The sequence below is a fragment of the Rhagoletis pomonella genome, unplaced genomic scaffold, assembly GCF_013731165.1.
Source record: "Rhagoletis pomonella isolate Grant_MI unplaced genomic scaffold, Rhpom_1.0 Rhpom_scaffold_00004, whole genome shotgun sequence".
In the NCBI taxonomy this organism is placed as follows: Eukaryota; Metazoa; Arthropoda; class Insecta; order Diptera; family Tephritidae; genus Rhagoletis; species Rhagoletis pomonella.
In genome coordinates this window covers 19,204,831-19,217,625 of record NW_023458558.1, presented here as the reverse complement: position 1 = coordinate 19,217,625, position 12,795 = coordinate 19,204,831, and the positions used below count along the sequence as shown (strand labels likewise).

The following is a 12,795-nucleotide window of genomic DNA, read 5'->3' as shown; positions in this document are numbered from 1 at the left end:
CTTTTAAAATTTTATCCTTGGAATTTCGCAATATTTGTTTTTGAAAAAAAATAAAAATAAATATGATAAGCACTTATATAAACCCGAAAACATATGCGAATTTCGTCCTTCTAGTTTCATCAGCTAAAAAAATTACCTATTCGTCCTTGTGAATCCAAAAAGCTGTAATTATTTTAAATTCTAAAGAAATTTACTCCATAATTTTATTCTACATTGCATCAAATTTTTTAAATAATTTTTGGAAATAATAAAATCTTTGAAATTACAAAGTTATTTAAAATAAATCATGACGTCAGAGAGAAAAAATAAAAACGCCACTTTAAATAAAAAAAGTAGGTTTCAAACCCGTTATTTATTATTTATTTATGTTGGGAGAGCTTCTCAAACAATATAGACGCAATTTTTTCGATTTAAGTTATTGAAAAGTAATGAATATCTAAATTCCGGGATCGTAGAAAGCGAAAAAATTATTATCCCTAAAATGAACACATATAGCTTAAAAAATAGTTTATTCTTGGTCACATTTATACCATTTAATGAGACGAATATTTTGATTAAGTCTTTCCTAGCTATAATTCACTGTGCAACATGTTCCCCTTTTTAATAGGTTTACTACGCCCACACATGCATACATATGTACTTATATGCAATACATACATACCTACATATTTGTATACCTACATATATTTGTACGCAAGTCTGTATGTATGTGCACACAATATACATAAATATTAATTCCAAATCAAAATTTATTTTCACACCTTCACTAAGAAATGCAAACAAAATTTTATCCTAAACAACAAATATTTTTTAAGTCATTCTAATATTAGCAGATAATGTTGGCAAATAGAAAGTAAAAAAATAAATAATTGGTGTGAGAAAGGCAATAAAAGTATACTATACTCGAATTAGACTAGGTGAGAACAGTAATAATACGGCTTAAAAAAAAAACGTACACAAATCGCCCGCCGACGCACAGTGGGAAATGAATGGAATTAATTCAAAGATTTGCAAAGTGCAAATTAATTAGAAAAAAATGTACACGGATGGCTTCCTACATACCATTGCTATATGACTTACTAAAAAAAAAAAATTTAAAAGAATTAATTTTGCAAGTAATTAGCTAGAGAATTAAGCCATAAAATGTATATGAATATAAAATATGTAAATATGAATGTAAAAATGTTGAACCATTAATAAGTGAGTTGAACATTAGACTTAAACTCTTAAGTTAATGTAAGTTTCTTTTTGCTTATGAAAATATCACTCTGAAGAAAAGACCCAATATTACTGCGATTTTGAATAAAGAAAGCAATATAAAGTGTTGCCACCACTTGCACCCGCTAGGTTTTCCTTAAATTCCTAAAAGCTTTGCGATCAATACCAAACCATTTTTTGGCTGCCAATAGCTGCCTCGTTAGAGGTGCAGAATAAATTTACAAAAGACTTCAATTTACATAGGAATTATTTTTCTGAACAAATATGTATGTTGGTTGGAAAATTTCTAACCAGTCGTTTTTATTTTTAATGCTTATCAACTCGGTTTGAATTCGCAAGTAATGTTTATTTCGATTTACTGGACCATCTTGGAAACAAGGATGTTTAAATTATTTCTAACTCAGGGGAACAGTAATTTTCGGACCTGAACCAAACTAAGCCAAACGTACAATACTAATCCATTCGTGAAAGTCAAATTCCAAAAGGATTTATTTGCATCACATCCCAGTTTTTTTTTCTTACGGTGGGTAAAATTTTTACTTCGCTTATAAATTAATTCCGCACTTCCATATTTCTAAAAATTACTCTTATATGAAAAGTGGGCGTATTTATTGTCATATTTAGCCCATTTTCCACACCATCCATTCTTGGTCTTCTGTATAGATATTCCCTAAGTTTTAATGCGGTATCTTAATTATTACTCCAGTTCCATACAAAATGTCCCACTGTGCAATGGTGTACTGGCTGATCTGTTAAGAACTGGCTGCGAAAAGCCGGTCAAGCGTTATAAGAAAGCCGTATAAGGTCCTATCGACGATACCATATGATAGGCTGAAGCGTCTAGTATCCAACCTTATTTACGTTTGAATACAGAAATCGTTGAAGCTGTAGTCTGTCCGGCCATCCATCCATCCGTTGAGTAAAAATTGAAATATCTTAACGAAACTTGGTACGTGTATTTCTTTTGAGTTAGGGACGGATGGTATTGAAAATGGGCAAAATCACCTACCTCCCATGTAACGGTAGTTTCCTAAAATACATAAACTGCGATATTTTAGTAGCTACCCTGCAGGAAACGGAGCTAGTTTATAGCTATCTACTAGTTGTACCTTTTTATTATTATTATTTTCTTTTATTTGTGTTGAATTCGAAAAAGTATTTGTGAAGTGCAGAAAGAAAGCATATTCAAAGTATGTTTTGTATGAGGCTATTTAAATGGAAGCTTGTTTAGAGAAAACAAACTCCCGGTAACGTCTGCATGACTCCTGCACGACTTTATAACTAACTTAAAGTTAGTTTTATCGTAGTTAATTAAAAGTTAGTTATTTATCGAAATCTTACAAAAAAGCTAATAAGTTGGTTATTTTTTTATCAATTGCTACCTTTTCTCTGCAGGGTACTGAAGCCTATTCACTCAAATGTATATTTACAATGATCTCTTGGGGGAAAATAAAAATGTTATAAAACGGTAATTTTGAGAAATATGAAGTTTGCAGTAAATCCGTAACTACTGCACGAAATACGATTATAAAAAATTTTCAGAAAATGAGCGCCACTCCGCTCACTTATGATTGCATGTGTACATATATCTCGGTAACCGTTCTATCGATTGTACCAAACTCGGAATAATTATTGTACTTGACCCAAAAAAAAAGCAAAATATTGAAAATAATTTAAATCGGACAAAAGTTACGCCCACTTTTCATATAACGGCAATTTTAAAAAAACGTCGATACTTCGAAATGTACGGACGCCGATTAATGTTAATGCAACAATCCCTTAAAAAGAAATGAGGTTATTATGGAATTTTGGAAAATGGGCGTCGTACCGCCCACTTATGGCTATATAAGTTTATCTCATTAAGTCTAACTGAACATATTATCAAAAATGTTTGAAATAGGGACGAAAGGAGATTAGTCTAGAAGTGGATAGGAACAAGACAAAGTATCGCTTGGCAACACACAAATCCACACACCTAAGTGGAAGATCGATCTATCTCGCTAGCTAGTTCGAAAACGCTCTATTTCAGAATTTGAGTGAAAAACGCCCGATCTCAGAAAGCTTTTCAAGAACACGCTATTTATTTCAGAGTTCGGTTCAAAAACGCCCTATCCCAGCTGCCGATTCAAAAACGCCCTATCTCAGCACATTTTCGATATATATTCAGTTGAGATAGGGCGTTTTTGAACCAAATTCTGAGAAGGTGAAGTTGTCACCCTAAACCGGCAAAGAATTTCTTTCAGTGTTTTTACTCACAATTATTATTTGCATACATATATACATACCATTTGTACTATGTACTTAGCAAATATGGAAAAAAGGGCAACATAAAGGTTTCAAATTTTGTTTTTAGAGATAAAAAAAAAAATAAAAATCGAGCAAGTGATACTGATGTAGTACATTCACTTGATCACACTACCATGCGTCTTCTTTTGGCCATTTGTAGCCAAACACAATGAAGTAACTGCATCTTTGTCATGTCGACAACAAGCTGTTTTGCGGGGGAATGTGTGAAATTCTATGCGGGTTCCAAGACAACAGTTGGCGATATGCCATGGCAAATTCTATTGAAGCTTTGACAATGCAATAAAAAGTATTTAAGAGAATATAAACAGAACCAGCTATGTATGTACATATGTATGTTTGTAGTATAACAATAGCTGACACATTGAACAAGAGCAACAACAACAAATTTTTAACCAAACAAAAAAAATACCGAACAGTTGAGATTGAAATTCGAAGCTTGTCAACGGCGCGAGTGCGCAGTCGTCAAAGATACAAGAACGTATTTTCAAAGAAAATTAAGCATAAAGAAAAAAGGAATGCAACATAATTGCAGACGCAATGTAGTGGGGAATGAGCGCAAAGAACAATAAAAAATTATTACTAGCAACAATAACAAACAAATCTCAGTTAAATGCAGCTAATATGTTTTTGTGCGTATGTACATACAAGCATACATATGTATGTATGTATGTGCGTTTGCCTGTAACAGTCACTAGGGGCGTTTATGAGCTGTGGCTGACGTTTTTCAAAATGCAAATTACGCATAGCTAATTTGCATATTTTAAAATTTATATAGAAAGAGTGAAAATATACTACTCTCGTACATAATAAAATTAAGTATCTGTAAATAATTTTTTTTTCGCTAAGCAAACACAAGCAAGGGTGTATAAGTATTTTTGTAGGTGGTTGTATGCATGGCTACGGTGACCATCCGTCCTGTATTATATGGGACAGTCCTCTTTTTTGATCCGTTGTCCTGGTAATTGATTTATTTTATACGCGACGGCAAATGTTCCGTATTCCTTTTAATGTCCTGTATTTGTCGCGTATTCGGTGTTCCGACGCCTTAACAACTCATTAAAATGGCGTGCCTATGAACGAATTTTAAGTGATGTTGGTATACATATAATATATGTAATAATTTTCTAATCTGAATGCCTGTGATTCGAATCGAGGAATACATACAGTGGCCAAAATAGAAATTAGGACTCGACATTTTAGTAAGTTTTGGCTATTCTTCCTTAGTTTATTTAATGTTTATTATATATTTTATGAAAGTAAAGCTCTTTTCCTAACAAAAACCATATAATACCAAATTTCCAACTTTGTGCAAAAAAAACTATAAGAATTATTTTTTAATGTTTCTCCAAATTTCTGCTGCTCATTTGCTTCTCTTCCAAAAAAAAATGGTCAAACATACATACTTTGTATGGAAAAATGCGTAGCACCGTCAACAAAAAAATTGCACTTTATTATTCTAAAATTTAACGATTTTTTTAACAAATTTTACGAGAAAAAATCTCGATAAAATTATTCTACAAATTTGTGATGTTACTATAAGGATACTGTTTCAGGGAAAACAGTGTGGAAAAATTTGCAAAATTATTTTTTTCCCCGTATTCGGCTCTCATAAATATGGTCACCGTATGCATGGCTAAATACATACATACATATATGTATAGTGCTTGTCATAACTATACGACACTCATATATTGACAGGTTTTGACTGTTTATTTTATTACTGTTTAGTTATAATTATTTTTGTATAACAATATAGTTCAGTTTTTACCAAAACCCGTATAAATCCAAGTTTCAAACTTTGTGCAATAATAAAAAAAATCAAGAAACTTTCGTAATAATTTCGTGCTTTTTAATTAGATTTCTTAAACAAGTAATTTTTAAGCAAAAACCACAACCGACGAATTGATAACCTTCTCTTTTTTTTGGTTGATTTTCAGCATTGTTTTTTAGTTTTTTGTTGACAGGCCATTCATTTTCTTTCATACAATGTATGTTTATATGGAGAAAATGAGCAACAATTAAACAAGAAAAAATGCCAAAAATCAACGGCAAGTCCGAGCTAATTCAAACTTGCACTCTATTATTTGAGAATTGATTTGTCTACAAAACTTCATTTTCAACATGTTTCTAAGAAATCTAAATAAAAAGCTCGACTTTTTTTTTAAGTTGGTTGATTTTTTAATATTGCACAAAGGTTGAGTCACGACTCTATACGGTTTTTTTAAAGGAATAAACTAAAATATAGTATAAATATAAAAATTAAATTAAAAAATAATAAAATAAAAAATCAAAACTTTTCAATATGTGAGTGTTGCATAGTTATGTTAAGCACTATATTTGAGCACAAATAACTATATAGCTTAATACGTTAGTAAATGTGTTTAAGTTTTACGTGAATTTTGTAGGAGCAGCTTCACGATGCCAAGGGCACAGGAGAATATTTACTATTATGCTTCCAAGAAACATTGCTGTGCAGTGAGGCATAGCGCAGCTCTTACACAAGCATCTGCATTCGTATGTATGTATGTATATGGCGAATGACGATATTGAGAGGCGACAACTGTTATAACAATAACAACAACTGTGACATTGGTAAAACTCATCAAATTCACATTTCAACTGAAAACAAAAACATTTTTAAACTTATGACAACTTGCAGCATAAAGCTACATACCTACATACCTACATACATGCAAACTACATATGTAAATATGCATAAGAGCACTCGTACTTACTTAAATCTATGTATCTGCGCTTGCATATGTTCCCATATTAGCGCAACGAATCCTTCTGGCTGACTCCAACTGGCCAACCAACTGATTAACTAACTGGTTGCAGCAGCCAACAGCGCACGCGTGGCACTTCGTCTGCTTTCTTGCTGCTCTTTGCATATGAGTCGGCTAGATGCCTGGCTAACTTGTTCTAGAAACTAGCGCAAAATTAGCATGTGTGGCAAATTGATTGACGACTAACGACCACAAGAACAACAAGGCGTTTAACGAGCCACACAAGGCAATAATAATGGAATAAGTCCAATCCAAGCTGAACAGCTGTCGGCGAAGGCGTTGTATGTATGTATGTAGTGTGCGATAGGGCGAATTTTACAGCAGTGATATGCCAGGCAACATACTACATTTACATACTTACATACATATTCCAAAAATCAAAAATATTTCGCTGGATATGCCAAAATTGTCCTTTGCCTAAACGGCCGGATCTATATAAGCTGGTGTTCGCCCAAGGCACAGTGTGAGACTTTGCCAATCAAGGACGTCAAAATTCAATTTTAGCTAAAGTTTTGGAGATATGAACTTGAAACTTGGCATGATTTTTAAAAAGAACATAAGCTTCAATTTGATTATGAATAACTAGTTCCTAATAGTGTCAAAGGGGCCTATGTAGTTCCGAACTATCCCTAAACTAGACTAGTAAAAAGATCAGCTGTGAGAATAAAGCGGGTTAAAAGGTATATTTTATCCGCAATAAATCCAAAAACAATTTTATGACATATGTGTGGCCAATTTTAAAGAAATTTCATAATTAAAAAAAAAAAAAAATTTAGATTAATACGACTTGTTTTATATCAAAATTGCCGCCAAAGTAAAATAAGGATACAAAATTCCTGAAATTTTGACTTTAGTGCTCAGATTTCCCTAAACACTAAAAAAACCACCTCAAAATATTTTATTCTAAAAAGCTTATACAATTCGCTAAAAAGGCTTTATAGGTCGTTTTTCATTAGGGTTCTTCGTTTAGGGGTGAGAAGTTTTTCTATAACTACCGTCTAAACCCTATAACTCGCCAGTATTGCATTTTAGACCCAATCTCCCGAAAAGCACTTGTCACTGGGACACCCCGTATAGACTGAGTCTTTTTTGGGATAGTTCGAAACTAGTCCCCTTTTACACTAGTTGGAAGAAGTTCTCCATGGGCATGTTGAAGCCTATGTTTTTCTTAACACGCATGCCAAATTTCAAGTTCATATATCTTTAATTATGGCTTTTCCCTTTTATCTCACTCAAGCAAATTTCATAAAGCTCCTCGTAAGTGACGATGATAGCGTTGCCGACCCCAATTTTGAGCCGGAGAACAATGTAAGTTTAAACTTCGATACCGATTTCGGGCAGGGTGGCGGACACAATGAAATCGAAAACCATAATTCTGATAGTACCTTAGAGCAAACATCCATATTTGCAAATGCTACTCAGCCTGGCTCATCACGTCGAAGTAAACTAAAGAATATTGTCTGGAAGAAAAAAGGTATTGAAGTAAATGAACATCAACTTTGATTCACGGGGAGGAAAGAACTACCTACTGATATTTTGGATTTAGAAACGCCCATCCAGTTTTTCCAAAAATTTTTCCCCAAGAATTATTCCTGCATACCGCTATAGAAAAGTATCCCAGCAAGAATTTTCATGTCTCCGAATTCGACATCCACCAATTTATTGGAATAATGTATATGATGTCTTTGGCACATCATCCAAGAGTGACGAAACATTGGAATTATGAAATCGGAACACCTTTCATAAAGGAAACGATACCAGTGGACAGACAATGACAATTCCAAGATACTTCCTCGCGAGCGTCCCAACGCGGATAGGCTGTTTATGGATGAGCAAAATTGCTCGACAAAATTAACGTATAACTTTAAAAGGTATAATCCCAAAAAGTCGAAAAAATTGGGATATAAAATATTTGTATTTTGCGACACTAGCGGTTTCGCGTACAGTTTTGAAGAAGAATCTGGAGCTGAAAATATTATAGAGACTGGGGAGCCAAATTTGGGTGCTGCCTCAAACGTTAGGCTTTATTTTGACAACTATTTTACGTCGTCGCCACTGATAGAATATTTATTTGGCCAAGGAACGGATTCTCAGCTTAGGAACAATACGTCGAAATAGAATACCTGACTGTAAATTGCCAACAGATAAAGATATTTCTAAAAAGGGTCGCGGGCACTCCGTCGAATATGGTGCAAATGTAGGAGGAATAGATGTAGCTACCGTTGTTTAGAAGGATAACAAATCTGTTACTCTAGCTTGATGCATTGTGGAACGATTTTCCGTCATCCCTTGTCAAATTTGGTTTGAAAACACAAACAACCAAAAAGAAGTTACTCTAGCTTCTAGTTTTGCTGGTCAGCTACCGAAATCCGAAGTACGGCGCCAACAAAAAATATATGTATGTATTACCATTCCCTGCAAAAAATTGCTCGACTAATCTCTAAAGAGCATATTCGGAGATTACTCTCAATCGGGTACAATTGGGCATTAATTATTCGCAACTAGTCTCATACGGGTTCTAATGGATCGATTAGTCGCCGACTCATTTCTAACGGGTACCTATTAGCGATTTAATGATATGTACGCACTTAGTCAAGAAAACTCTTGAAAATTAAAAAATACGTGTTTCACTTCTTACTAAAATCTATTAGAATGCGTATGATTTAACTTTTTTTATTTAGTTAAGTTATAAAGGGTTAAGAAAGGGCATGTTTGTTATTAAAAACTAACGCGACTTCCTAGCCACTTGAAACTTGCACTTTCTTAAAGTAATTACATGGGATATAAAACTGCATACTTATGTATGTTTTATCTTAAAACTCTCAATAAAAGTTTTTGTTGTTGTTGTAAAATTTTGTTGAATTTTTCTACAAAGTTTGCAATTTGGACTTATAGGATTTTTGTTAGTTAATAAGCTGTATTTTTACAAAAAAAAAAAAAAACAAATATAAACATTAAACAAACAAAAGAAAATACATAGCTAAAATTGTTAAAAATATCGCGTGCGTATTATTTTTCTCATGACTATATGTGCCTATGTGTGACAGTGAGTGTTCGTATAACACGCGCATTGCTGCATCAAAAATTTCACGCTCAATCAGAAACGCAATTGAGCCGCAAAAGCAACTGCGAACGAAAGGACGAAAATCCCTATAATGAACGCTCCACTAGTTTGCATATGCCGCAAACTGTTCCAAAGCGTTTATCGAACTTCCGTTAAAAGGCGAATAGTTGCAGTGAGGCGTTAACTAAAAATGTATTAATAAATTTTCGGGACATTGGTACAAAAATATTTGGATACGTTACACCTTAGTCGGTTTGGGGAAGAAAAACTTGAATATTTTTGTACATACATACATACATTATTAAAATAGCTCAAATAGCTCCCTTCTTCTTTCCTCTCTGTCAAAGTGTACTAATTTAATGCCTCCTTTGAATTTGTTCACACCAACATATACATACATACATACATAGATATAGAGTGCATCAGTGCTTGTATTTACATATATAAGTACTTTATGTATTTGTGAGAATTTTTTATATGTATGTATATGTACCTCCAGCACTTCCACTCTACTTCCACTTCTTCTTCGAAGCATGCTGCTGGCTTTTCCAGCTTCTTTCTTCAACCCATCAATAGGCTCATCATTCGTGTCAGTGACATTTAATTTATGCGCAGGCGCGTACAACGCGTTATATGCACTTTTTTGTATCTTTTGCCTTTTTCACACTTTTTTCACGCCTCTCAAACAGTACTCAGCGGTCTCGCCAATTTGTCAACATAGAGCCATAAGAAAATCAAAAAAAAACTAAATAAAAATGTTACGCTAAATTCAAAAATAGCGAAAGAAATTTTGGTATCAGCAAACTTTGATCGCAAAAATTTAGATTTGTGAACTGTTGAAAAAGATATTATCCTGCAGCGAATTGTACGTGCCATATTGAATTTAAAAACGTAGATATATGTATACATATACTACATATGAATATACATACTTAGCGTTTTGTGTATGTATGTAGCCATTTAATTCCCGCAATTTATGTACGTAAAATTCATTTACCGCTGATTTCACTTCGCATTTCTTTTACCTACATACATACCTGCATATATACATACATATGTACATTCACACCAGCGTCCAATTCAATCAACAAATCGGCATTGCATCTTTTGTCCAGATCACGTCCAAAGACAGTATCGAATCACTTCGATCAACAGCGTGGCAAACTGACAAGCCACTGTGTGGCACGAACGGCAGGCAGCAATAATAACAAGGACGCTGGATTCCTTTAAAAACAACTCTTCATGTGAATTGAAAACAACCACAAGCACTTGCGCACACATACATATGTACATATATATATGTGTGTATGTTTATATGTATACATCGCATCCAGGACTACAGCAAAATTGTAAGAAATAACATCGAATATCTAAAATTGTTGTTCAACATCACTTCCAGCATCGTATTTTGCTCCTTTTTTAGCTGTTGTCTTGTGCGATCCGCATACACAGGACGCATTGTTACGCACGCGCTCGCACCCCCCTACCCCCCTGCATTAGATTGCGACATAAGGGTAACAAGAGTCTATGAACTATCGCTACGGTGACCATCCGTCCTGTATTATACGGGACAGTCCTCTTTTTTGGCCCATTGTCCTGTTAATTAATTTATATTATACGGGACGCCAAATGTTCTGTATTTCTTTTAATGTCCTCTATTTGTCCCGTATTCGGTGCTCTGACGCCTTAACTTCTCATTAAAATGGCATGCCTATGAACGAGTTTTAAGTGATGTTGGTATATAATCGTAATTTTCTTTATAAACAGTTATAATCTTCTAATCTGAATGCCTATGATTCGAATCGAGGAATACATACAGTGGCCAAAATAGAAATTAGGACTCGACATTTTAGTAAGTGTTGTCTTTTTTTCCTTAGTTTATTTAATGTTTATTATTTATTTTATTAAAGTACCGCTCTTTTAATACCAAATTTTCAACTTTGTGCAAAAACTATAAAAATTAATTCTGCAATGTTTCCCCAAAGTTTCAAACTTTTTAATTAGAATCTTTAGAAAAAAATTTGGTTTGCAGTTTTGTAACTCATTAAGGTTGAGTATAATAAAGTGCGAGTGAAAAGTGCTGCTCATTTGCTTCTCTTTCAAAAAAAAAAAGATCGAACATACATACTTTAAATGAAAAAATGCGTAACACCGTCAACAAAAAAAAGTTGCCAAAAATTAGTGGTAAGCCTTACCGACTTAAAATTGCACTTTATTATACTAAAATTTAACGAAAATTTTTAACAAATTTTACGGGGTAAAAATCTCGAGAAAATTATCCTACAAAATTTTGATATTGTATTCGGCTTTCATAAATATGGTCACCGTAACTATCGCATATCATCACTCGACACACGACTGACCCGCATGAATGCATTGTGCATATGTAATGTTGTTGTTGTGTTTAGCTATTGTCTTTTTCGCTTGCATTTAACCTAGACGATTTTTTTTTTTAATTTCACAATAAATTACTTGTAAATGATTAAAGGAGCCTGTCTGTGGTACTTGTGTTCATTTTAGTTGCAATAATCTTAAGAAAAAGGGGTAAATAAATATGATCGCTAAGAAATTTGACATGTGAATTATCCCTTAACCGGCCGCACAGGATTGAGATACTCAAATCAAGATACGTAAGGACATTCGATGCCGATAAGAATACACGCATGGGAAATTAAATATTTTCAAAATATTTATAAGCGCAGCACTTATGGCCTTCACAAACATACTTACATATTTACATATGTACATATGTATGTAAGATATGTATGTACATGTAATAACCAAAATGAGTTAAAATACTTACATAGTTAGTGCCGATTTCATATTTCGACTTCAAAAAAGAAAGGAGAAGTTTATCAGTACGTCGGAATATTTTTTGTATGTATGTATGTATGTTACCGCATAATTTTGGAGCACGTGAACCGTTTTCGAAATTTTTTTCTTTTTATCTTAAAGGTAACACCTCTGGGGTTGGTCCCGTACTGATTTGGTTCAGTTGCGATCATTGGATCATGAATAAACTAACGGTACCCCTAAACTTCAATGTAAACATTGAAGTCGGGTTTTTTTTTAGCTTGTTGTTTTAAACGCAATATACTTACACATACACATGTACGAATTTTCGCTAAAATTTGTCAATTAATTACTGAGTTACACACATTTTAAAATAACAGGGCGGTACCTCGCCTTTTTTCCAAAGTTGTACTAAATTTTAAATTCTTCCTAAAAGATTACTCTGTATCGATACCTAAGTGAAAGATCGACCTATCTCGGCAGCCAGTTCGAAAACGCCTTATCTCTAAAAACTTTTCAATCAATTTCCGGAGTAGGATGCTCAAGAAAAGTTTTCTTAGATAGAACGTTTTCGAACTGGCTGTCGATCAGGGTTGCGTGATTTCAAATCCTTTTTGATTTAAAATC

At 33.6% G+C, this 12,795-nt stretch overlaps 1 protein-coding gene across 2 annotated transcripts in view; it reads right to left on the bottom strand.

The window, feature by feature from the left end:
• LOC118737170 (protein single-minded) overlaps positions 1 to 12,795 on the bottom strand; it is a 133,247-nt gene that overhangs the window by 85,385 nt on the left and 35,067 nt on the right. The gene's annotated exons all lie outside the window — the stretch shown is intronic.